Source organism: Oncorhynchus gorbuscha, linkage group LG05 (genome assembly GCF_021184085.1).
Source record: "Oncorhynchus gorbuscha isolate QuinsamMale2020 ecotype Even-year linkage group LG05, OgorEven_v1.0, whole genome shotgun sequence".
NCBI classification, from domain to species: domain Eukaryota; kingdom Metazoa; phylum Chordata; class Actinopteri; order Salmoniformes; family Salmonidae; genus Oncorhynchus; species Oncorhynchus gorbuscha.
Window position 1 is genome coordinate 85,048,845 of NC_060177.1, and position 10,000 is coordinate 85,058,844.

At 42.7% G+C, this 10,000-nt stretch overlaps 1 protein-coding gene across 2 annotated transcripts in view; it reads right to left on the reverse strand.

Moving 5' to 3' along the window:
• Positions 1-10,000, reverse strand: part of LOC124036599 (E3 ubiquitin-protein ligase znrf3-like) — a 197,215-nt gene that overhangs the window by 132,775 nt on the left and 54,440 nt on the right. The window lies entirely within an intron of this gene.

The window sequence follows — 10,000 nt, forward strand, 5'->3', positions numbered from 1 at the left end:
TGTTGCATTATAAAAACCCTCAGCCATAGCTTGGCTTGTTTCTTATTCTGTAATGGAATCAGAAGACAACTTATTCTGCATGAATAACAACCACAACCATATCACAGCCTTGGACACTCTACACTGTCACAGTGGTTATCCTATGGGTGTGTGTACTATGTCACAGTGGTTATCCTATGGGTGTGTGTACTATGTCACAGTGGTTATCCTATGGGTGTGTGTACTATGTCACAGTGGTTATCCTATGGGTTTGTGTACTATGTCACAGTGGTTATCCTATGGGTGTGTGTACTATGTCACAGTGGTTATCCTATGGGTGTGTGTACTATGTCACAGTGGTTATCCTATGGGTGTGTGTACTATGTCACAGTGGTTATCCTATGGGTTTGTGTACTATGTCACAGTGGTTATCCTATGGGTTTGTGTACTATGTCACAGTGGTTATCCTATGGGTGTGTGTACTATGTCACAGTGGTTATCCTATGGGTTTGTGTACTATGTCATAGTGGTTATCCTATGGGTTTGTGTACTATGTCACAGTGGTTATCCTATGGGTTTGTTTATGTCACAGTGGTTATCCTATGGGTGTGTGTACTATGTCACAGTGGTTATCCTATGGGTCCTATGGGTGTGTGTACTATGTCACAGTGGTTATCCTATGGGTGTGTGTACTATGTCATAGTGGTTATCCTATTGGTTTGTACATGTCACAGTGGATATCCTATGGGTTTGTGTACTTTGTCACAGTGGTTATCCTATGGGTGTGTGTACTATGTCACAGTGGATATCCTATGGGTGTGTGTACTATGTCACAGTGGTTATCCTATGGGTTTGTGTACTATGTCACAGTGGTTATCCTATGGGTTTGTGTACTATGTCATAGTGGTTATCCTATGGGTTTGTGTACTTTGTCACAGTGGTTATCCTATGGGTGTGTGTACTATGTCACAGTGGATATCCTATGGGTGTGTGTACTATGTCACAGTGGTTATCCTATGGGTGTGTGTACTATGTCACAGTGGTTATCCTAAGGGATTTTACAGGACAATAAATATGTACCACTCTCAGCATTGGAATAGCTACAAGGTTTTCAACCAATGTGGTATTTCCCAAACTGCTACCAAACTACACAGACATAGAGAAAGCTCAATTGCATATTCCTCATTCTCTCTCCTCACCTCCTTCTCAAAACCCATTGGAGGAGAAGGTCATTGAGGAGAGACCTCTGGCTTTTTCATGCAAGGGGTTTTTGAAAAGGAGGGGAGGAGAGAGGATACGAGGAGCATTCAATCAAATTTTCTCAGAGAAGGCAACCGGGTCTCTCTGTACTGCCAATTCTACTACTCAAACAGTAAGAGATCTTTGGAACCATTACCTAAGAAGAAACAAAGATGGCAGTTTATTTTGACCAGATCAGATGAGGTATAGAGGTGACAAATCTCATGACATGACACGTGAAACTAAACTAGGTAGCATCTGATCTGCCAGTGGGAAAGCAGTTTTCAATGGTGCAGCGGTTTCTTACATTCGTACCCCAGGCAATCTTAGGTTTTATTACATACAGGAACTATTGGATATAAGAGCAACGTCAACTCATCATCATTACGACCAGGAATACGACTTTCCCGAAGCGGATCCTCTGTTTTGCCCAGGACAATGGATCGGATCCCAGCCGGCAAACCAAAACAACGTCGCCGTAAAAGGGGCAGACAAAGTGGTCTTCTGGCCAGGCTCCGGAGATGAGCACATCGCGCACCGCTCCCGAGCATACAACTCGCCAATGTCCAGTCTCTTGACAACAAGGTAGATGAAATTCGAGCAAGGGTAGCATTCCAGAGAGACATAAGAGACTGTAATTTTCTTTGCTTCACGGAAACATGACTCGGGACAAGCTATCGGAGTTGGTACAGCCAGCTGATTTCTTCACACATCGTGCCGACAGAAACAAGCATCTTTCTGGTAAGAATAGGGGCGGGGGGGTATGCCTTATGATTAAGGAGATGTGGTGTGATCATAACAACATACAGGAACTCAAGTCCTTCTGTTCACCTGACTTAGAATTCCTCACAATCAAATATCGCCGGAATTATCTACCAAGAGAATTCTCTTCGATTATAATCACAGTCGCATATATTCTCCCCCCCCCAAGCAGACACATCGATGGCCCTGAACGAAATTCATTTGACTCTATGTAAACTGGAAACCACATATCCTGAGGCTACATTCATTGTAGCTGGGGATTTTAACAAGGCTAATTTGAAAACAAGACTCCCTAAATTCTATCAGCATATCGATTGTGCAACCAGGGCTGGTAAAACCCTGGATCATTGTATTATAACTTCCGCGATGCATAGAAGGCCCTCCCCCGCCCTCCTTTCGGTAAAGCTGACCACGACTACATTTTGTTGCTCCCAGCCTATAGACAGAAACTCAAACAGGAAACTCCCACGTTCAGGTCTGTTCAACGCTGGTCCGACCAATCTGATTCCACGCTTCAAGATTGCTTCGATCACGTGGATTGGGATATGTTCCGCATTGCATCAAACAACAGCATTGACGAACATGCTGATTCGGTGAGCGAGTTTATTTGCAAGTGCATCGGCGATGTCGTACCCACAGCAACAATTAAAACATTCCCAAACCAGAAACCGTGGATTGATGGCAGCATTCGCGCGAAACTGAAAGCGCAAATCACTGCTTTTAACCTGTTTGGGGTAGGAGGCAGCATTTTCACTTTTGGATAAATAGCGTGCCCAAACTGAACTGCCTCCTACTCTGTCCCAGATCCTAACACTCTGAAGTTTCTAATACTGTTTGAATCATGTCTGTGAGTATAACATAACTTATTTAGCAGGCGATCATCCCGTCTTCAATTTTATCAATTATATACGTTTAGAAATACCTACATTTGTATTTCGAAAGTAGTTTGAAATGTTTGGCAAAAATTACAGGTAACTTTTGAGATATTTTGTAGTGACGTTGCGTAAGTTGGAAGCGGTGTTTTTCTGGATCAAACGCGCCAAATAAATGGACATTTTGGATATATATCGACGGAATTAATCGAACAAAAGGACCATTTGTGATGTTTATGGGACATATAGGAGCGCCAACAAAAGAAGCTCGTCAAAGGTAAGGCATGATTTATATTTCTGCGTCTTGTGTCGCGCCTGCAGGGTTGAAATATGCTACTCTCATTTTTCACTGTTGTGCTATCATCAAATAATAGACAATATCTGATAATATCTGACATGTTGGCTGGATTCACAACGAGTGTACTATCTTGCATGTGTAATTTAATGAAAATTTGATTTATATAGAAATGTATTTGAATTTGGCGCTCTATTGGCTATTGGCCATGTGGGATGCAAGCGTCCCGCCTACCCCAGAGAGGTTAATCAGGGCAAGGTGACCGTAAACATGACCAAATACAAACAGTGTAGCTATTCCCTCCGCAAGGCAATCAAACAAGCTAAGCGTCAGTATAGAGACAAAGTGCAATCGCAATTCAACTGCTCAGACACAAGAGGTATGTGGCAGGGTCTACAGTCAATCACGGATAACAAAAAGAAAACCAGCCCCATCGCGGACCAGGATGTCTTGCTCCCAGACAGATGAAACAACTTCTTTGCTCGCTTTGAGGACAATACAGTGCCACTGACACAGCCCGCTACCAAAACCGTGAGAATCGCAATACATATTGCATTGGCACCGAAGTATGGTGATAATATTGTATAGTGGGGTCCCAGCCCGAATCCCTTTAGTGTACTACCCAATGGGCCCATTGGTCAAAAGTAGCGCACTATATAGGTATTAAGGTGCCCTTTGGTGCATATCCAGAGAGCCTCTCCCTTCTCTTCCATCGCTCTCTCATTCTCCCCAATGATCAGGTCCAATCCAAGGTAACAGTATGATGCGGACACTGTTCTCATTAACAAAAAGGTATGCCAAAAAAATAAAAGCTATGATTGTGAAGTAAAACAAACCATACAACTCTATGTACAATGAATTTGGCACAATAACTCACATCTCAGTAATACCAATATCCTGGAAGTAAAAGAGAGGGAGGGATAAGACAGAGGGAAGAAAACTCCTATCTGAGAGATTCATTGGCAGCATCCACCCGAGGCTGTGCTGGGTTCAGCGTGTGTGTGTGTGTGTGTGTGTGTGTGTGTGTGTGTCTGCGTGCATTGGGTTCCATGGCTCCCTCCCTCGCCCCTATCTTACCCACTCGTCTCTTGTTCTAAAGTAAAGAGTGGCTCAGTTCCAAACAGCACCCTGTTCCCTATATAGTGCCCTACTTCTGACCAGGGCCCATAGGGAATTTAATAGGGAATAGGATTCAATTTTTGACGAGCCCATGTCTGTGATACTTGACTAGGAGGAATCTGGAGTCGTTGCAGGGTTCTTTTGTACTTAGCGTTTGCTGCGCTGCACAGAGAACCCATGTGTCAGTGCCAAAACGGGGATTTATTTATTTATTTCTTTACCCCTCCCTCCTCTCCTCTTCCCTCCTTCCCCCCTCGCTCCTTTATCTCTGTCCTTTGCCCATCCCCCCCATCCCAAGCGCAAACCACTGAATCAGAAATTGTTCCCACTTTTTCCTCTAAAGTGTACAGCTAGAGAAATAGATGTATTCAATGTAACCCTGCTATAGTTAGTGTACAGAGCCATAAAGAGAGGATTTTTGGATGTTGGGGGGGGTTGACCCTTTGAGATTTTTTAAAACCCATTATATCAGCTTTTTTCTGCTAAATGGACTCGGAGGCCTGGGCCTTTGTGAGAAGAAAAAACAAGCTAAACTGACATTCAGAAGGATTGTGGTTGGTTGTGGTCAGGAATAGATAAAAGGATATTCTAACCTCACTGAACATCCTGAATCACTAAAAGGGGCTTCCTTTTATTCAACAACATAACAAGCTAGAACCAGACACTTAGACTTTTTCTACATTTTGTTACGTTACAGCCTTATTCTAAAATAGATGTATTATTTTTTCCCCTCATCCATCTACACACAATACCCCATAATGACATCACAATACCCCATAATGACATCACAATACCCCATAATGACATCACAATACCCCATAATGACATCACAATACCCCATAATGACATCACAATACCCCATCATGACATCACAATACCCCATCATGATAAAGTTAAAAAAAGTTTTTTTTGCAAATGTATAAAAATAAAAAACTGAAATATCACATTTACATAAGTATTCAGACCCTTTACTCAGTACTTTGTTGAAGCACCCTTTGTTGAAGCAGCGATTACAGACTCAAATCTTCTTGGGTATGATGCTACGAGCTTAGCACACCTTTACTTGGGGAGTTTCTCCCATTCTTCTCTGCAGATTGTCAGGTTGGATGGGGAGCGTCGCTGCACAGCTATTTTCAGGTCTCTCCAGAGAAGTTTGACCGGGTTCAAGTCCGGGCTCTGGCTGGGCCACTCAATGACATTCAGAGACTTGTCCCGATGCCACTCCTGAGTGGTATTGGCTGCGTGCTTAGGGTCATTGTCCTGTTGGAAGGTGAACCTTCGCCCCAGTCTGAGGTCCTGAGTGTTCTGGAGCAGGTCTTCATCAAGGATCTCTCTGTACTTTGCTCCGCTCATCTTTCTCTCGATCCGGACTAGTCTCCCAGTCCCTCCTGCTGAAAAACATATCCACAGCATGATGCTGCTACCACCATGATTCACTGTAGGGATGGTGCCAGGTTTCCTCCAGACGTCATGGTTGGCATTCAGGCCAAAGAGTTCAATCTTTGTTTATCAGACCAGAGAATCTTGTTTCTCATGGTCTGAGATTCCATTAGGTACAGTACGACATTCAACACGTAGCACGCAGACAGAGACACATAGTCCAAGCAACATGTAGCACGCAGACAGAGACATAGGACAAGCAACATGTAGCACGCAGACAGAGACATAGGACAAGCAACATGTAGCACGCAGACAGAGACATAGGACAAGCAACACGTAGCACGCAGACAGAGACACATAGTCCAAGCAACATGTAGCACGCAGACAGAGACATAGGACAAGCAACACGTAGCACGCAGACAGAAACATAGGACAAGCAACATGTAGCACGCAGACAGAGACATAGGACAAGCAACACGTAGCACGCAGACAGAAACATAGGACAAGCAACACGTAGCACACAGACAGAAGCATAGGCCAAGCAACATGTAGCACGCAGACAGAAACATAGGCCAAGCAACATGTAGCATGCAGACAGAAGCATAGGCCAAGCAACATGTAGCACGCAGACAGAAACATAGGCCAAGCAACATGTAGCACGCAGACAGAAACATAGGACAAGCAACATGTAGCATGCAGACAGAAGCATAGGCCAAGCAACATGTAGCATGCAGACAGAAGCATAGGCCAAGCAACATGTAGCACGCAGACAGAAACATAGGCCAAGCAACATGTAGCACGCAGACAGAAGCACAGGCCAAGCAACATGTAGCACGCAGACAGAAGCATAGGCCAAGCAACATGTAGCACGCCAAGCAACATGTAGCATGCAGACAGAAACATAGGCCAAGCAACATGTAGCACGCAGACAGAAACATAGGCCAAGCAACATGTAGCACGCAGACAGAAACATAGGCCAAGCAACATGTAGCACGCAGACAGAAACATAGGCCAAGCAACATGTAGCACGCAGACAGAAACATAGGCCAAGCAACATGTAGCACGCAGACAGAAACATAGGCCAAGCAACATGTAGCACGCAGACAGAAACATAGGCCAAGCAACATGTAGCACGCAGACAGAAACATAGGCAGAAACAAGCAACATGTAGCACGCAGACAGAAACATAGGCCAAGCAACATGTAGCACGCAGACAGAAACATAGGCCAAGCAACATGTAGCACGCAGACAGAAACATAGGCCAAGCAACATGTAGCACGTAGCAGACAGAAACATAGGCCAAGCAACATGTAGCACGCAGACAGAAACATAGGCCAAGCAACATGTAGCATAGGCCAGACAGAAACAGAAACATAGGCCAAGCAACATGTAGCACGCAGACAGAAACATAGGCCAAGCAACATGTAGCACGCAGACAGAAACATAGGCCAAGCAACATGTAGCACGCAGACAGAAACATAGGCCAAGCAACATGTAGCATGCAGACAGAAACATAGGCCAAGCAACATGTAGCATGCAGACAGAGCAATAGCACAGAAAGCAACAAAACAAAATACATAAAAGCAACAAAGTGTTTACAATGGTGGACTCCAAGTTGCAGTAACATCTCAAGGATGATCAATGGAAACAAGATGCACCTGTGCTCAATTTAGAGTCTCATAGCAAAGGGTCTGAATACTTATGTAAATAAGGTATTTAAGTTTTTTATTGTTTGTAAATTTGCAAAAATGTCGGAAAACCTGTTTTCGCTTTGTCATTATGGGAGTATTGTGTGTAGATTGATTAGGAAATGTTTTTATTTAATCCATTTTATAATAAGGCCGTAACGTAATAAAATGTGGAAAATGTCAAGGGATCTGAATATGTTTGCATGCACTGTAAGCGTGCCAAAAACTACTACTGCACTGTGAGCGTGCCAAAACCTACTACTGCACTGTAAGCGTGCCAAAAACTACTACTGCACTGTGAGCGTGCCAAAACCTACTACTGCACTGTAAGCGTGCCAAAAACTACTGCACTGTAAGCATGCCAAAACCTACCACTGCACTGTAAGCGTGCCAAAACCAACTACTGCACTGTGAGCGTGCCAAAACCTACTACTGCATTGTGAGCGTGCCAAAACCTACTACTGCACTGTGAGCGCTTTACAAAAAAAAAACATTACAACAGATACTCTGGAAGTCTTAAAATGTATTTGGTGTTGTTTGTTGTTACTATGCACTCAGTGCTTTCTCCTTACGTTCTTTATAGAGAGAAATAGTCCTAAAATAACTACAACCTAAAACTTCTTATCTGGGAATATTGAAGTCTCATTATAAAAGGAACCACCAGCTTTCATATGTTCTCATGTTCTGAGCAAGGAACTTAAACGTTAGCTTTTTTTCATGGCACATATTGCACTTTTACTTTCTTCTCCAACACTTTGTTTTTGCATTATTTAAACCAAATTAAACATCTTTAATAATTTTTTTGAGACTATATTCATTTTATTGATGTATTCAATTAAGTTAAAATAAGTGTTAATTCAGTATTGTTGTGATTATCATTATTGCAAATATATATATATATAAAAAATCGGCCGATTAATCGGTATCTGCATTTTTTGGTCCTCCAATAAATCGGTATTGGTGTCGACGTTGAACAATCATAATCGGTCGACCTCTATCCACAACTAGTCAATTTATTCCACACCTCTGACTTCCCCTTTACCTCCTGAGCAACCAGTAAACATGCCCCATTTTCGAGTATATTTGTCACGTCCTCTGCATCCAATTTGCTGTCATGCGATACATGAAGTACATGTGTCATGTAAAGAGAGCAAGGGTTGAGGGAATAGGCTATGTCTTTCCTCAACAAATGAGGGATTTCTGTAACAGAACGTTTCAGAAATGGCTGTCATTATGGTACAGCTTCAGTAAAACCCATAACCACTGTTGAAGTTATGTCGTGGCCATTGCAGCGTGGAGGAGAGAGAGACAACAGGTGCACACAGTATTTTTTAACACAGCGCAGCAAGTCTGAGCACAACCAAATCAATTGCGGTCAGAGCCCTAATAAATATATATATATTTATTTATTTATATATATTTATGTATTTTGGGATATATATATATATATATTTATTCGGGCTCTCCCCGGCAAAAAAATTATAATCCTGGTTTACAGTTAGTCATCTGTTCATTTGACCAATCGATTGGTCTATAGTTCTGGCTAGTCGGTTAGGACATCTACTTTGTGCATGACATGAAGAAATTTTTCAACAATTGTTTACAGACAGGTTATTTCACTTATAATTCAATGTATCACAATTCCAGTGGGTCAGAAGTTTACATACACGAATTTGACTGTGCCTTTAAACAGCTTGGAAAATTCCAGATTCATGGCTTTAGCAGCTTCTGATAGGCTAATTGACATCATTTGAGTCAATTGGAGGTGTATTTGTGGATGTATTTCAAGGCCTACTTTCAAACTCAGTGCATTTATGGGAACATGGGAAAATCAAAATAAATCAGCCAAGACCTCCACAAGTCTGGTTCATCCTTGGGAGCAATTTACAAATGCCTGAATGTACCACATTCAGCTGTACAAACAATAGTATCCAAGTAAAAAGAGCAATAGGACCACGCAGCCGCCATACCGCTCAGGAAGGAGACGCATTCTGTCTTCTAGAGATTAATATACTTTGGTGCAAAAAGTGCAAATCAATCCCAGAACAACAGCAAAGGACCTTGTAAAGATGATGGAGGAAACAGGTACAAAAGTATCTATATCCACATTAAAACAAGTCCTATATCGACATAACCATGAAAGGCTACTTATCACTGAAGAAGCCACAGCTCCAAAACTGCCATAAAAAAGCCAGACTAATGTTTGCAACTGCACATGGGGACAAAGATCGTACTTTTTGGAAAAATGTCCTCTGGTCTGATGAAACAAAAATAGAACTGTTTGGCCATAATGACCATCGTTATGTTTGAGGAAAAAGGGGAGGCTTGCAAGCTGAAGAACACCATCCCAACCGTGAAGCACGGGGGTGGCAGCATCATGTTGTGGGGGTGCTTTGCTGCAGGAGGGACTGGTGCACTTCACAAAATAGATGGCATCATGAGGCAGGACAATTATGTGGATATATTGAAGCAACATCTCAAGACATCAGTCAGGAAGTTAAAGCTTGGTTGCAAATGGGTCTTACAAATGGACAATGACTCCAGGCATACTTCCAAAGTTGTGGCAAAATGTCTTAAGGACAATAAAGTCAAGATATTGGAGTTTCCATCACAAAGCCCTGACCTCAATCCTACAGAACGTTTGTGGGCAGAACTGAAAAAGCGTG